The 18,395-nt window shown below is 36.3% G+C and overlaps 1 protein-coding gene across 2 annotated transcripts in view; it reads right to left on the bottom strand.

The window, feature by feature from the left end:
* Positions 1-18,395, bottom strand: part of LOC106170538 (uncharacterized) — a 192,248-nt gene that overhangs the window by 159,042 nt on the left and 14,811 nt on the right. The window contains exon 1 of one of the 2 annotated variants that reach the window (XM_087012703.1): positions 5,894-6,612. The exons of the other annotated variant lie outside the window; for it this stretch is intronic. The gene's annotated coding sequence lies outside the window, so the exon portion shown is untranslated. Of the gene's footprint in view, positions 1-5,893; positions 6,613-18,395 lie in introns of those variants that run through there. 2 annotated transcript variants of the gene reach the window in all.

Genomic DNA, 18,395 nt, shown 5'->3' with positions numbered 1-18,395 from the left:
TTCCGTAGGGTAGATAATTAGCATTTAATTTTGCCATTTTTGGACAAGGGTGCATTGCAATGAGTGCCACACCCAGACCCCAATACCGACAAAGCCCAAATTTTACGTGGAACGAGTTGAGATTATAGGTGACCTAAATCCATGAGATGGGTATGGGGGGCCTTACCGTCTAGGAGGAGAAGTGGTAACGGTAGCCGTCCGGCGGAGCCGGCGGAGCCGGCAGAGCCGGCGGAGCCGGCGGAGCCGGCGGAACGATCCGGACGAGACCGAAACCATGTGTACCGCCAGCGCTAACGCTGGTGGTACAATAATCACTTTACCATATAAGTTTTCTAAGCTCAATCAAAAAATTAAAAACTTATTCTCTGTAAAAGATGGCACTCTCTTCACATTGTGGGTCCTGTCATTTTCTCCAGCGATTCACCCGGGTAAAACTAAAAGTGAATGTTAAGTGCTGTCCAAACTACAAACTGATTATGTTTCCCTTAAATGATGACCCTGAGCAACTATTCTCAGTCATTTCCTACAGGAGTTTGCTTATTTATGATCAAAACTAATTGAAATAATTACACCTCATTTCACTGAGTTCCTTCTTTTCAATACATTTGTCCCAATCAAACAATCAACATAAATAAAAAAAAGTTGAAATAATTTTCATTGACTGACCTTTAACAATTTTAACTAGTTAGATAAGTAATAAGATAAATGCACAGATTAATATGCCCTAAATACAAAAGAATGTCCCTACCACAGTGAGCTACCAAAATAATTATATGAGGATCGAAACTTAGAATCACACACCACCAATAACTTACAGTAACTATTGCTGTCTACTGCTCAAATGTCATTAAAAACTACTTGTTTTTCTGAGGGCAAGCTGTGGATATGTAATCACACCACTGATTAATTCATTACTGTGGCCACTCAAACTGCCCTATACTTAATTATTAAACACAATGTCACAATACAAAACAAATAATCTGTCTACCAGTAACATATTACCGCCTTTCCATTAAGCAGGTCAAAGGGGGCCTTAATCTTCAATATTATGAAATAATATATTATATTATTCATAAGCATGGTATTTATAATTATTTTTGTGTATATTTGTGTATTCAAAGCTAAATCACAAGTCACAGACAACAGTTGTAGTTCAAAATCACAGCCATGTCATAGATAAGATCATGCGACCATCATGATGTATTTTATACCACGGTGATGCTCAGTCGTGCATGCATTCGTGTTCTCCAGACCGTGGCATGCAATTTGTCTACGTACTTATATCAACTGTCACTTGTGAATGTCAGACTTGATCATATCTATGGTGACAGAATCCTATCATATGTAAGCATTATTTATTTATTTATACTTACCAACTTACTCATTCATTTATTTATTTATTTATTTATTTATTTATTTATATTTCAGTTAGTAAGCACACTAGTCACGTATTATCTTTTCAAGGGAAAAAAAGAAATGTTGGATCTTATTAATTCCCATGTGTTAATCTTTAGTTGCTGCATGTTATATCATTTGTCAGCTAAAAAACTCTGAGGATACACTAGAAAGGGCACATCTCTCCAAGGAGATTGGATGTAATTAATTGGCAACATTTATAACTTTGCTTCCTCCAAAGAACAACATGTAGAATCAAACCCAGAACCCAAGAAGTGATGTCCAAATTTTGACATAAAGCCAATAATAAAATAATTTGCAGTAACTATTACCTTTTTTCCAAGGTAATAAATCCAATGGTTGTTCTGCTTCATGTTAAATATGCCAAATAACTATATACAAAACTTGACGCCAAGTAATACGTCATACAAAACAAGACTGTTCAAAACAAGTTGATTTATTACCAGACAGCATTTATCTATTTTATTCTAATAAAAATGCCTGCTTTTTCATTTTACTTTCATTTATTTATTTTATTTTATTTTATTTTATTTTATTTTATTTTATTTTTATTTATTTATTTATTTATTTATTTATTATTATTATTTTTATTATTATTATTATTTTATTATTATTTTTTTTTTTTGAGGGGGAGGAGGCAGGTTGAGCAGCAAAGTTAAATTAATTATCTTGAAGTGTGGCAGGTGTTGTTGCTTCAGTGAATTGACTTTTTAACAAGTTGAGTATTTCATATAATATGCCAATGAAAAAAAGTTGTTCAAATTGGCTAAAACACCCACAGGCATGAAAAATGGGTTCAACCTTTAAATGTTAAGTACCCTTATTTGTTCAAATGTCAATTACTGCTTGGTAGTGATAAACATTTGTCATTTCTGTAATATGAAACAGTTCTTAAAGGTTACATACTATCTTTGCAACACAGGTAACAGACATTTATTCACCTAATCATTGCTATAAAAATGGTGTGAACCAAATCCTAATGACTCCAATATACGTAAGTAGTAGGTCTGAAACTAGTGAGGACCTTGAACCAAGGAGATGAATGTACATAAGCAGAAAAGTCTTTTAATTACACTTCAGGGTATTAAATACCCTGAGAGAAAAAAAAACATTTTCGAAATTCAACTCAAATTTTTAAAAATTCAACTCAAGCAAGAGCTCACAATTCAATAAATACATTATTTATTTATTTATTTTCTATTTTTATTTATTTTAAATTATTTATTTTATTTTATTTATCTTATTATTATTTTTTTTTTTTTTGTTGTTGTTGTTTTTTTTTGAAAATACTGTTAAATTTTACAGCACCATTAGTCGGTGTATCTTTACATAGGTTATCAAACAATATTCCAGATAAATATATAAACATGTCCTTTTTCCTATTTTTTCTTTTTTATTATCCTTTTTTCAAAGATGATAAAACATTTTCATCTAAGAAAGAAAATGTTTTCTAGCAACATAAATTCTAAGAAATATTCAAGGAATGTTTGGTCTCTTGAAAGCTATGATATTTAAACAGTTATCCAGAGCACTTCCTGTGCTGAAAATGGACTCCCCATGAGATTTTAGTATGAAAAAGAAAGGGAAAAAAAGAAAAATCCCTAGTTGCATTTAAATTTACTTCTGCTTTCTGTTATAATGGTACTAAATATCAGAAATTCCCTGGAAGACTTACAATGTTTGAATGAAAGTTTTTCTTCACTTCGTTTAAACCTAATGAACAATTACATTGTACCTTCCTTCCTTACTATTTCCTTGCATGTAAAAAGCAATTTTTTTCAGAAAGTAGGTAATATTATTTCACAGAAAGTATGTAACATGACTCCAGACAGGTCGTTTTATAAGAAAACCAAGCTTAAAGACAACAGTCTTCCATGAAGTACCCCATCAAGTCAGCAGGAGGGAGGGGGGATCAGGTGCCCTGGAAGGTAGAAAACAGGTATCTTATAATTAGTTTTCCAGTTACTAAGCAACCACAGGTGTGATCACACTGGCAAGATTTGGATCGGGTTTTAAAGTTGTCTGTTTGAAACCCTCCAGTAAATGTGGAGGTCAGTTCCTGTGTGACCAGTCTGGTGGTAGGTCAACTGAGTACTGGGGTTGTGAGAAATAAAAGAGTTTCCTGCTGGACGGCTGTAGGCTACTGCTGTACTGGTGACTACCTGACTAATGACAATATGTGATACCAAGTGACAGTGGAAAAGGAGGCATTTGTAATTTTAAACCTCCCCTAACCCCTCCCCCCTCATCTGTAGGCTTGCTCAAAATATCAATTCAGTATTTTGATGTGATAAACAATTGTTTACAATAACTTATTTATATGCATTTTCTCCTCAGTTTTGATTGCCAACTACATTTACTTAATGTTTTCAGGTGAAATCAACTCTAAGCCTCACTTTGTTTAAAAATGCCATTTTTCCAGTAGATGCAGTCAATTCTTTACTCATTTAATTTGAAATACGTGAACAGGCTAGCTTTGCTGTAGGGAAATAGGGCAATTAAAGACAACAAAATTACAATCACTTTCATGTTTTACATCATTTATTTATTTATTTATTTATTTATTTATTTATTTATTTATTTATTTATTTATTTATTTATTTATTTTGGCCTACTTAAATAAAGAGGGGAGAAACTAAACTCTCATGAATTACAGTAATCAGAACATACTCTTAAGCTAAAGCACTGGAGTTTTTCAGAATTTCATAACGCTCTTTTACATTCAATTTGACTTCCATCACAAAGAGACTTTAAGAGGACAGGTGGGCACCTTTAATTCACATCTTGGCTAAAATGAGTCAGCCATCACGAGAAATCATGCCAAATATATATAAGATGAAATATGAGCTCAAGTTCCTGTAGTCAAAGTGTCATACGAAGTTAGTGACATCCATAAACATCATTACAATGGTCAACATCCTATCATGATCATTTCAATATGAGCACCTGGACTTGTCAGACAAGGAAGGAAAATTGACACTAGAGTAATCGTGACCTGCTTCCCAACAAATTCCCATTCTTTAAACAAAATATGGGGGTGATTATTACACCTTTTTTTTTTCTTCAATCTAATATTCCAGATTGACACACTTTTTTTTTTCCACAAGAACCTGTACACAAACAGTTCATACAGTAGTAGGCAGACTGAATAGCATACCAGTAGATACCACTTCTGAGATCTGAATCTTTTCAATTATTGATGGAATGCCTATGACTCCCTTGAATCATCTACAGATTGCTCTAAACTCCCTCTACGAGTGAAAGAAAAATGCAAAGAAAATTACATAGCAGAATCCTAGGAAGAGAAACTCAGGATAATTAATATATTGCATATGGTTTGTGGCAGCCAATATGTTTGTCTGGCCTTCAATGCCCTTATACACAGAATTTATTATCTAACTAAGCAACACCTTCAATTTTCACCATCAGACCATGGGCCCTTTAAATGTATGGCAGCAGATTACTTATTTCATAATACCAAATTGGTGCTCACTACTCAAATTTGCAAAACCTTTCTCCAAGAGCTTTCAGCCATAAAAATGTATCACATCGGATAATAATTGCATAGGATGAAAACTGATCCAGCACGATCTGCGACTCAAATATGCAAAGGGCTATTATGCAGTCTTGATCACTCTGTCTATGAAGTTGATGATGTAATTTTATGGCTGGAGCAGGATAATAGACCAATCTGGGAACTCTGTACTATGACAGAGTACTAGTAGGCAATTAATACGTCAATATTTTCTGGCGCATTTATTAACTTCTACAAGTTACAATCAGAGAGTCTTGATAAGGCATAAGATATCCCACTGTTTGATACTGCTGCTCTTACAAATAATAATGAATAAATGAATGATCAGATTTGTTTCAAAATAACAAGTTCTTATAATAATCTAAACGTCCAACATGGGAGACACAGAATAACACTTTTTACACTTTAAGGATCTACAATACTCAGGCCAGTGGCCAGCAATTTCAAAAGGGGGGTTATTTTTCTGAAAAAGTGGACCTTTTACAATGAAACCTTTGTATACCTGGATGAAAATTTTACCCAGAATGGACCTTTTCCCTGCAAGAAGGGTGGTTCTTTCGCACCCCCAAACTCCCCTGGCTAAGGGCCTGATACTTAATGCATGGATTAATGAAGAAAAACTTTCCATATTCCTGCCCCCACCTCTCCTCCCCAACCTAACGGTTAAACCCCATCCCTTTCTACCTCTTAAACAAAATCCTCTACTTTGAAATGACTGCTCGCATCCCTCTTCAGTCACATGTTATAAGATCCCTTCACCCCCCCCCCCACCCCCCCACCCCCACCCCACCCACATACACCTGTATATACTAGGTGAACTAACTGATCAGGTAAAGAGAGCACATGACATCTGAGACAACATGTTTACTTGTCCAAGTTACCGTACCAGTTACACAACAATATCAACAATACCAGAGTACTGTAGCCACATCAATCTCTTACCTTTCTCACCTGGTCAATGCAGCATTGGGTGATATATAATCCCTACAGATAGATGTACACTGAGTAAAGAATATCTATATGAACACGGAGTTTCCTCTATAGTGCAGCTTCAAGTCTTCAGATGGTTAACCGTGTGTGAAAAATCCAATTTCCTTCTTACGTGTCCAGTTTTAAGTTTAGGCCTTCAGAATGACCACCCCACTGACCACTGCGGTGTGACTATAAAGAGTTGACCCTTGCTGAACTCAAGTGACCTACCTCTGTGGATGTCTGACGCTCTCAAGAATTTCTCCAATTCCTTCAGCAAGTGCACTATTGATGATATGCAGCAAGAACTAATCCTATTTACTGATATTCTGGCCCCTTCATATATACATTTATATCCTTCCTAAATATACAGTGGTATACTCGCTTCTTCTAGATAGCAACTGGTGCTCCAGTCCAAGAGCTACAGACCTTATATAACTATGCAGTTTTGTAGACTAAAAATAATTCCGTCTGACCATATGATCCACTTCTCTTGTGTCCACAAAAATAACTCCTTTCGATGCTTGGACGCACAATGACAAGACCACTGACGGCTTAATCCAGTGATTGACCATTCAGTCACCCTCTTCTATTCAATTCTTCAATTAATTTAATTAAGCCCCCGTCGTCCAGAGATTGCAAAACTCCAGGTTAATCCAGGTAGGTCTTAATCCGTACCTGTCGCACAGGAAACTAACTCCGCTACTATTCTCATACAGGGTACGTATGCCCGGAATACTGCGCTTATTTAACACCAGGCTCTAATTCAATGATGTTTCACACACGACCGCACAAACAATTTTGGAATAGCGCCTAGGTTAAGTGTGGCATGTTGACTAGTCTCAGACCTCATTGTTGTTGATAATGTCCATAACAATCTATTTTTAGATCTCAGACAGAAGGTGTAGCTCATAAATTATAATGTCTTAAATATAAAGCACGTGAAAATGTTCTTTCTGACAACTAAGTTTTCTGCTCACTCCATGAAGATTTGAATAATTTTTGTAAAGACAGGTTCACATATAAACCTTGCAGAGTATGAGTGGTCATGTAGAAAAATGTTTCCAAACTTGTTATGATGCTTTGTTGGTGCCTAATTTAGTGTAAACAATTCTCTATGTTATGTTATCATATTCATCCTTTATTACATTGCATTGTATTTATCGGCTAATGTACTAAGATCATCATATATACAGAAGTTGTGTATTTGTTACGGTAACAATAAATTATATATATAAATCTACGTATGTATATTATGGATTTGAAGCACAGGTGGAATCTTGTAATTAAACAGTCCTGCTGAAAATTTGAGAGCATAACGTTCAAATTCAAAAAGATATAACAATCAAGGTGAATTTTCATCTTGTGGGCCCATAAAACCACAATTTCAAAGTTTTTTTTTTTTTTTGTTTTTGTTTTTTGTTCTGAAAAAAGCGTACTTTTTCAATCCCCTAGTTTATTCCAACTTTTTAAAAATGATATAGATCCAAAATCAAATACTGATTCAGAAAGTACCTTTCCTAACCTAAAGTGAGGTTCTTTTGACACTATACCCCATGGACCCCTCGCCTATGTTCTGAAAAACATAATCCCCCCCCCCCCCCCCCCCAAGACCTGCTTTATTTTACCAGCAGTCACATCTGGGATTTCCTCCTTGGCTCATATTTTAGAATCTGAATTCTTTTTGACTACAGATTTGCTCGAGTGTTTTTAAATAGAAAAGTTAAGACGTGTCTCGGTAAATTATAATATAACCAAAAACCCATGACATGAACACCAGAGCTACCAAATAGTTACCAAGCTGGAGGTATATTAACAAACAATACCTGTGCCTTTATTTTACCATATCATATTTCTGTTTTTCATGTGGTACGTCATGCGAAACCAGAACAGAACAGGGGCGTAACCAGACCTTTTAAAATTGTACGCACAGTTTTTGAAAATTCCCAGGTACAATTATATTCCGTGAAAAATACACTGAATTTATGGAGAATAATATCATGGTTGGCTCAAAAAATTGTACGCACAGTGCATCCGTGCGTATGCCTGGTTACGCCCCTGCAGAACTTAAACATTTGACAACTACTTCCTAGACATCGCATGGAAACATGAAACATTTAACTTTTCACACTGCCACAATTGCAAAGGTCTATTGTTTGAAATGTCATCAACGACAGACTATCAAATATAAACAAAGTGAATCAATACCTAAAATGGATAGAGACTACGCCTAAAGCGATAGTCTTCGTGCTCAAGTGTGTTCACTCACAAGTCCTTTGACTCACTTCACTCACAGCAGCACAATGGACAGATGTTGTATTGTCTGATTAAATAATGTGTGAAGATGGAGTGAAATGGAAAGGTCAAAATGGTGTGAGGGGAGGGGTGCACCTAGCACGTACAGAAAGAAAGAAAAAAAAGAAACAAATGCAGAAGAAACAAATGTGTATGCGTGCATGCATGTGTGTATGTGTGTGTGTGTGTGTGTCCATAATCGTGAATGCTAGAGAGGACGTATGTCTGAAATGATGTTTGTGCTTGTGTGCATTCATGCACCATGATGCACGTGTTCCTTGGCGTATATGCCTGAGTATATGAATGTGCACGTATGTCTGTGCGAGCACGTGTGTATGTGAGTGCACTTCATTTTCTAAAGTTCTCTCTTCTTAGGCTGGATAACATTACCACAAAAGAAACAGACAAAGAAACAGAGACCAATTATATTGGACATTTTTCATGCCTAGTTTACAAGAACTAGATCTGATCTCCCTATGAATATCAGACGATACACCAGAAACACTGGATAACGCTATCCTATATTTCTAATCACTTTCTGAAGGACCAAGAAGTATAAAATTAATACCAGATTGCATTAGAGGAGATAACCAATGCTTCCAGCACACTGTCACATCCCAACACAATGGAATTCATTGCAGCTTCACAACAATGAAAAGGTCACAAGGTTCTTCTTCCTCCAAGCACTATAACTGTATTACAGTCTGCGGCTGACAGAGCAATTTAAGGACCCAGACATATATTATATAGCTTTGATAGGCCATGATAGTCAGAAACAGTACTTAAGTGTCATTGTTACTGATTTAATATGAAATCCACACCCCTACCCAGCAATTTTAAAGGGGGAAGGTTATATATCTGAAAATAGCCCTTTCACCATGAAACCTTATTGTACCTAGACAAATTTCTACCCAGAGTAGAACTTTGCCTGGCAAAAAGGGTGCTTCATTCCAACTCCCAAACACCCCCCCCCCCCCCCCCAAAAAAAAAAAAAAAAAAAAAAAAACTATGAGCCTGACATGTCTCAAATGATGATGAATCAATGATTATAATTTTTTCTTCCCGGTTTTTAAACTGCATGCCTATCTAAGAATGACACCTGCCCCATTTGAGACTTATTAACAAATAGTGTTATGAAGCTGAATGCCAAGACCTGTCTGACTGAAGGCGTGATAAGATACCAATGACTTGGTAAGATAATATTTGACCTCCTTCTAGAACCTGTTCTTTTCATCTTTAGATGAAGAATGTGTTTCACATGGTAATATATTCTTGTTTAAATGTATATAATTTGTCTTGTGTGTGTGTGTGTGTGTGTGTGTGTGTGTGTGTGTGTGTGCGCGCGCGCACTAGGGATGAATATATGGACTGTGCATATCTGGAGAGAGAGAGAGAGTTTTTTAATCAATTGCTAATAAACCTTAAGAAACAAACTTTCCGTCCACAAAAAATTATTATTGCCACAAACTCATAACTAGAAGAATAAGCTGAAGTATTTCCCATCAACCCAGATATTTATTCATAACCTCCTAGGGTTATGGTGAACCTCAGAGATTTTCCTTACTTATTTCCCTATAAATACTTAAGCAATCACAGTCTCTCTTCTGGAAAAGTTCATCTCCCATCACGTTTACACTGAGATTAATGGAACTCATCGTTCTGACAAACCTGGTGCTCACATACTGAGCACAAAATGTCTCTAATACAATAAGAGTCAGCTTTCAACCTAATTGTTAGTCAATCTAGATTTTGTACATTTGACAGGAATTGCATTATTGGTCTTATCTACAAGTGATTATCCAAGTAAAGAAGAGTTGAAAAAAATCGAGATAAGACAAGACGTAAATGAATTTGCACAACCGCTAAAAGATGATGAGTGCACAGAATCAATTCTTTCATTTCTTGAGCACTCTCAGATGGCATTCACAGTGATTCAAATACATACCCAGACAATTACAGACAGACTCAGAGCTGCTTTTAACTTTGGCAATGAATGAAGATGTGTACTTTTTTCTGAAAAATATACTCAGTCTGTGAAAAAGTTCATTTTTACCTCCGCCAAGGAGGTTATGTTTTCACTGTTTGTTTGTCTGTTTGTCTGTCATCAACATATCTCAAAAAGTTATGGACCGATTTTGATGAAATTTTCAGGAACTGTCAGAAGTGGGCCAAGGAACCGATGATTAGTTTTTGGTGGTGATTTGGATCAATAATCAATCAATAATCAATAATAATCAAAAACTGCTGCCTTGGCAGAGGTCTGCGCTCTCGGAGTGCTTTTCTAGTTTTCTGATTATGATCAATGGACAAACATGTAAATAATAAGACAAAACAGTATCATCAGTTTGTCAAGTAACATGTGTCACAGTTGATTTTTTAGCGATAGTTAAATTTCCTTGTGTAAACAAGTGTGATTGTGTTATGCATGTATTTGCAGGGGCAGATCCAGGATTATTTGAAGGGGGGTCCTCTGATGCAAAGCAAACCCTCTTCTCCCCCCCCCCCCCCCCCCCCCCCCCCCTGATGTGGGGTTCTTGGCCTAAAAAGTTTTGTTATTTTAGAGGGCAAACGTTGCCATTTTCTATGGTTTAGAACTATGATCAGCTGGTCAAAATTCTAATTTCAAGAGAGGACCATTGGTGATTTTTTTCAGAAATCAAAAGGGGGGTCAGGACCCCCCTGACCTCCCCCCCCTTTAATGCCACTGTATTTGTGCACATGTCCCAGTGAGTATTTGTATGTGTGTGTGTGCTCAAATGTGTGTATATGCATGTTTTCAATTCCGTTGTCCTCAACCAGTAACCCAGTTCAGTAAGCACAGACATCACAAGACCCTGTCCTAGGTGTCCCTAAACCAGCAGCGGCAGGTGCTCCCAGGCGTGGCATCTAGTTCCCACTTAATGGACGAGAGAAAAAAGCGGATGTCAGTGATAATTAAACTGCTTCCCAGTGTCACGCTACAGATTTCCTCTCTCTTTGCATTGATCATGTGGCTGCTTGATTCTACATGGGAGGATGACTTTAATAAAATAGACTCATTAACTAAATCTTTTTAAGTTTTTAATAAACGAAAAAAATTTGCAAGCTGTCATACTGTCTGCCTACTTCAACCAAACGTTTTTCAAAAGAGAAATTTAACTCCCAGAAAATATCCATTGCCAATTTTCAATCTAGTTCACCTAGAATATATAAGTTCACAATGAAGGAAGGTAATGCGAGCAGACGTCATGCGATCCTGAAGACAAAACAAGACAATCCCGCAGAGACCTCTGATAATAAAAGTCTGTCAAATGTCATTATCAGGGACACAGCAACACATGGTATGCATACAAATTATGGCCAGGAATAATGTGAATTCTAGCAGAAAGTGATGTTGTCATTTTGGGAAAATTATTCTCTAACAAACTGTGTGACCTCTGTTGACTTTTACAGCCGTGTTCACTCAGGATTTAGATGGAACGAGGAGGAGAAAACTGGAAGTCTGATGCTCCGTGAAGACCAAATTATACTGTGACACACATCTGCCCTTTGATATAAATCATTAAACTGAAAATAATCCAGTTCCAGAGAACAATCAAGAGTTACTCCCAGTCTCATTTAGTCCCATTGTGATCACGTCTGGCCGTAGCAAGCGTAAGGAGATGCCCGTCATTTGTTTTGAAGCCATCAGGAGAAAGAACGGGGACGCCATTAGATAAATTGAAGCCTTCTGAGAACACATTTTCCAGAAAAAAATATGTTTACCATCCAGTGTATAAATTCCATGGCAAGAAAATGCACCTCCAAATATCTTTCTAGTTGTATGAATCTGCCTTTGTACAAAAAATATGTGCTTCATTCTTTAAAAAGGAGAATGCTTTTGACTCTCTTCCTCTTTTGAGACCCGTTATACGATAGGCTGAGGTAGAAAAAGCTAGGGTCATACAATTCCAAAGTTCTTTATCCAGTCCATACAAGATTTGGGGCTGTAAGATCAAAGAAGGCAGCAATGGCTCAGTGACATTATGACCAGCAAGTCTGGAGGTGGCTTTAGCTTAATAAATTTCTCTTCCTGCTAAAAGATGGCGCCGATCAATGGCGACAGGCTTTGTAGAGCATCCACAGTTTTACTCTTTTATCTAGTTTTTATGTAGTTTTTATGTTGAGTACGTCGGTAGCCATTATTATTATTATTATTATAAAAAAAAACACCAAGAAATAATAGGATTTACAATTTAAATCAGAAAAAAAAATCACACCTGCCAGCAATGTGATACTAGTACCTATCCACCCAATTTCACTAAGGGTGCTTTCCCAGAGATTTAGATCGATCTAAAGATTAAGATTTAGATCGACCTAACTCCCTGGGGGTTCACGCTAAATTGCAGTCAGCCGAGCGGGCACCATAGTTAATTACCCCCTTACAGCTTTTAGTAGGCGGGACAGACACTTAAGCCGGCCAAGCTGACAGTAATCTAGTGAGACTCCCCACAGGGATAGATCGATCTAAAAATCTATGGAAATGGGGTGTAATAGTGACATGTTCTTCAAACTCAACATGATAATAATTTACCTTTGTTCACCATTCAAATTTTATCACAAATGTATTAATCTGTTGTTTTTTGACAAGATCCACTTATCCCCCCACCCTCCCACAACTCTGTTGGCCACCAAAATTTTGTCAAAAATTCACCATTCTGTCAGTTTTTGACAAAATTTATTACCTCCCTCCCCCCCTTCGACATGGCACATGCAGCATATTTTTTCTTCATGTCTAAATCCTTTCATGAGCACACCTTTACAAAATTGAATGAGGTTACTGCTTGACAGACAGAATAGCGTGACGACAGAGTTACTGCCTTCTCTTAGAAATGAAAAGTACTTTGTTCTCTTAGAAAATGAAAAGTACTTTGTTCAGCTGTGTGAAAATTGATTGAAGTTTAATGCCAAGGAAAAAATCAGTGCTGACTGAGTATACTTGTGCACTTGTGCTTGTCCGTCTGTGCTTTAATTTCATTTGGAATTGCCTTGTTAATCCAGATGAGCACAACTAATCAGTAGTATTCACAAAAGGGTATTAGTAGATGAACTTATTTCTGAACACGGCCTCACTCAAGCTTGGGCTCTCTTCTTCAACCTATTTTAAGTCTATCTATTAGTTTTCTGTTATAAAGTTTCTAAAATTGTCTACACATTTTCTCACTCTTTCTCTTTCCCTGTATTTCTCTCTCTCTCTCTCTCTCTCTCTCTCTCTCTCTCTCTCTCTCATGCTTTCTCTCTCTCACTCACACACAGCTATTAAATAATCATTCCAAACCTATTGCAGTCTACTCAATAAGGGAAATATCTGAGCTTCAGCTCATTTAGAAAGAGCTCGACACAAAAACAATTTGCTTATAAGGCTTTTGAACTTAATAGTCTTGTGGGCGGACGGCATGATATGTGGGACTTCAGAGATTGCAAGGATTCTGACTAAAGACTACAGTTTGTCAGCGGAAAAAGGTTTTCAGGAAGGTATAAACAGAGAAGATGAAAAATTTTTTTTTTTTTTTGGTTGAGTTATGGTCTTTTCTGATAGTTTCTTGTCAGTGTCTTTGCCTGTTCTTGCCAACACAGGGCTTTGGAAGGAGGGGAAAAATGTCCTCCATCCCATCCCATCCCATCCACAACCCCCTTCTCTCTCTCTCTCTCTCTCTCTCTCTCTCTCTTTCTCTCTCTCTCTCTCTCTCACACACACACACACACACACACACACACACACACACAACACACACACATATGCATACAGTATTACATTCTCTATGTTCAAACCATAGTTCTCACTGTTCAATGTCCAGATCAATTCCTTCAATCTTGATTTGACATTTTGAACAATTACGCCATACTGTGACTAAAGCAATCAACAATGCAATAACGCAGTAATAACACAGTCATGCCTTGCCTCTAAAAGGGATATGTGTACCCAGATGGACTTAACCTTTAAAAATCTCCAACCGCGAGTACTACAAAGCACTTAAAAAACACAATATAAATTTACCATTCTATTACACCCCTTATAAGCTTAAAGCTTTCATCACATAAACCGTGGGTGTTAATATGAAGTGAATCACAACATATGCACTGTTTGCCCATTAAGGCAGTTCAGACAAAGACCAGTGAGAGGACCGAAAATCAGGCCGACTTTTGTTCTCTTCCCAGCATGCTCTTGACATCTGTCATGTTGTTTGTGATCTATGTCACTATGGCAGCTTTGTGAACACGACTTGGGTTTCCCAGTGCAATGTTCCTTTAACTCATACTGATTCTCTTGTTGTCAGTTCAGACATGGGCATCTTTAGACTGAAAATCATGAGCAAAAAAATGCTGAATCAACAACGGCAAATAAAAAACTGGGATCCAAGATCTATCTTGGATCCTAGTAAAAACAAACACATGACAATACATTTATGGACTAGTGTAGGAAAAGATTTTTTAGAGACATCTCACATATTTCTGTTAATGTCGAATTTCGAAAGTAAAGAAAATTCTCTTCATTAGCAAATCAGAGAGTCACTCTCAGGTATCCAGTCAGGTAATTTTATCCAGCCAGGTATCCAGTCAGGTATCCAGCCAGGTATCCAGTCAGGTATCCAGTCAGGTGGGATGATGATACAGGCAGGGCTACAGTCAAGACACTCTACAAGAACAGTTCTAGTTCTTATTGTCAATGTAGATGATTAGATTGGGATCTATAGCTATTGATATTTATTTATTCATTCATTTATTTATAATTTTCCCCTTTTTCTTTTTTTTGTCATGGCTATAAAATATCCGGGTCCTTACTGGAAAGCTTTCAATGATCTGTTAATTAAGCAAGCCATTCATCAAGCTGTCCACACACCTTTGTGTTAACCTCTGAAATTGGGAATTTTAGTTGGGTTTTAAAGGGTGTGAGGTGTGGGGGGATTTGTTCATAAATGTTTCCTAAAATTAAACTATTAAAAAATGTCCTAAATTTGGCCTCCATTCACTCGATCCCAGTCTCAAGCTGCATGTATTTGTCTGAACAGGTCTTTACTGCTATTCACTTCAAACGTTAAGAGACATTTTTACTGCGAGCAAGGACATAAAAAATGCAGCACACACGCCGTGCTGATCTCCACTCTTAGAGCTAATAAAGCTGACCTTTGTGTGCCACTTCAACAATTCTAAAAAAAAAAGTACACAACTTGCAGTTGTGTTGTGAAACCTGTACTTTGACCATCTCCCTCGCAGTATCATAAATTGTGGACAAAACAGCAGGCAAAACAGCTAGGTTCTGTGGAACTGTAAGAGTAGGTGACGAAAGCCTAGCCATTATATTTCATTTGTTAAAAGAGGGTAGATCCTACTCTGCTCTGCTCTTTGAGAGTAGAATACTAGAGAGTGTAAGTAACTTCTCCTAACTGGATTATAAATTACTTATATCGAATATAGTCATTAACTAAATAACTGTAGCAAAAAATTACAACATTGTTTTTTCCAAAATTTCTTAACATTTGAATTTTTTTCATCATCATAATTATTCGTTTAATCACTCATTCATTATTGGTGTAACAGCATAATAATATTGCAGCCATTGTAGGTATTAGAAGGAATTTACAGAAATGAAAATATCGTTACTTCTGATTCTATTATTGAGGTTTCTGGTCAACAAGAAGATCAGCCATCAAAGGTCCATTTTTTTCTGATGCCTAGCTTCTTGGTAAACAGGAATATAATCACCTATAAACACCAATTAAGAAACATTATCTCTCTATCGAAAAATCCGTTGACTTCATCACAAACAGATAGAGTTACTCTGCTGACAATAATTCAAGAAGCATATCCTTGGATTGTTTTTCCAGGAGAAAGAGAACAACAACCTGTTGACTCTGATACCTACAGTATATATCTGAGGTGTAGAGACCACAATACCAACTTTCAAAAACAACCTTGGAAAATTCTAATGATGTGTTGGGTTACTTGGATAGAAAAAAGAAAGGGGTTGTGTGTGTGTGTGGGGGGGGGGGTTTGAATGAGGTGGATGATATTCTGTACAAATACGAGTGCACATGTGTAAATGTGTGCCTATGCACTGTACGTAAGCAGGTGAGAACCACTTCCAGCACAATCAAATAAATCCCTCTATCTGACTCTTGTCATTGACATCTCACTTTTTGAGCAAATTGAAGCATCAATAGCATTGACTTTTTTCCGTGGTCTCTATTTATTTCAAAGAAAGCACATTAACTTCTGAGTCGGGGGGAAGTGATGGAGAGACCAGAGCACAAACATATTATCAGGTTGCAGTATGTGTTACACATAGTATGTCTGCATTACTGGCTGGAATGATCTAATTATCTGAGGTCAGTTTTCCACATTTTTATTTACATTTTATTTATTTAGTTAGTTAGCTAGTTTCTTGCCCAGCAAAACCAGAGCGTAATTAAAATGTTACCATATATCATAGCCCATATATAACTGAAAAACGTCATGGCAATGTTATAATAACGTTTTGTGTTTGATGGGTAAATGAAGTTAATAAATCATAAGTTGCTTAGTTTCTTTTATTTTTACTATTTTTTTAATTTATTAATTAATTTAATTATTTATTTATTTATTTATTTATTTTTGGTGATTTGCAATCAAGTTTGTAGTCATTCTCAGTTTGTTTACTTTGTTTGTCAGAAGATAATAAGATAATTAGAAGCATGATTTTTCATTAGAACCAATTAAAATTTAACATAAAAAGAATATGAATATGCCCTTTTTGTAGTTGCACTCTAATTCATCTACTGCTTAACGAAATGTTTCATTAGATTAGACTCCTTCTACTTCATTAAGTCAATTGTCTTTCAAATTCCAGGCTAATTATCTTAATTACTGGCATGGGAAATGTAGAACACAGCTGTTCAGAGATAAAAGAAATATCCCCAGAGGCTTGATCAAGGAGGTAAAACACCAGAGGACCATGCTAGGTCAGCCTTTTGAAAAATAAAATCTACACTTGTCAGGGTAAAGAATGCTACATACATGTAAAAATAATTACTATTTTAATATCATATTATTAATTATTCAAAATAATTAACAATACATGCGAACAAATATTAACATTATTACTTTGATATCTATACTAAATTTTTCAAAAAAGAAAAAAAACAATGCCATCTTGGTGAAATGACACTCCATCCACTCCATGAAATGACAAGAATAATCCTAGCATTTCAGTGTAGGCCAGCATCGTAGGCTTCAAGTAGCATTAAATAGTGCTATTAATATGACATTAATGCCTAATTCAACCCTAAGACACTTTTTATTGCTTTTTCCATCAAACTAGAACCATCAAAAAGCAAGACAGGACTCATTCCCAATGACAATATCGGTTTACAGATATCGATCCAACTCTGCGGGGACTCTCGCTGAATGCAATCAAATTAAATGAAAGACACACCTCCCTCTGCCATTGAGTAGATTATAGAAAAGCTGGTGATTATATGAATAAGATGGAAACAAGACGAGGCATGTCATTCTGATAAACTGGTTGTATTCAGCATGAGTCCCCACAGATTTGGAACAATCTCTGTAGCCCTACAGTATCATTGAGAAAGAGCCTATACTTCGTATTGGTAGATTCACCAATTTCCAGAACATCAAGCCTTTTTCACCAAACAAAGCTGCTCAGCACATTTGAAGTAAAACAAAAAATACAGTCTAACACTTATTGGGCTGCACACCAGGACTGTACTAGATAGATCCAGTTTAGGCCTGGTGTAAACATGCCTTTTTTTTTTTTTTAAACCACCTCCACCACCGTCTGGTTGGTTTATATTCGTAGATGTTTCACCGGTGTCTCATCATGTGAATAAAGACATAGGTATTTTAAAGAGCACACCTAAATTACAATATACTTTGGCAGGGATTCAACAAAGATAGGCAACTTGTATTAACAAATGAAAGTTGTATAACGCAGCTGAGTTTATTTGATTTTTTTTTTCTTTTTTTTTTTACAGTACCATGAGTTTATTTGGTATATTTTTTACCCTTATCACACAGTACTTAAAAATGCTCACCACCACAAGCCCCCTGTACACTATTCTATTTAAACTACATTAAGTCACACAGATTCACATACTTCAGGTTACCGAGGCAGACATATTATTTATAGTTACTCCTTTTTTCAAAAAAGAAGTTATGTAAAACA

Source organism: Lingula anatina, chromosome 5 (assembly GCF_051362555.1).
Source record: "Lingula anatina isolate TDL-2025a chromosome 5, LinAna3.0, whole genome shotgun sequence".
Lineage (NCBI taxonomy): Eukaryota > Metazoa > Brachiopoda > Lingulata > Lingulida > Lingulidae > Lingula > Lingula anatina.
The sequence above is the reverse complement of the archived record's forward strand: the minus strand, read 5'-3'. Positions and strand labels throughout refer to the sequence as shown.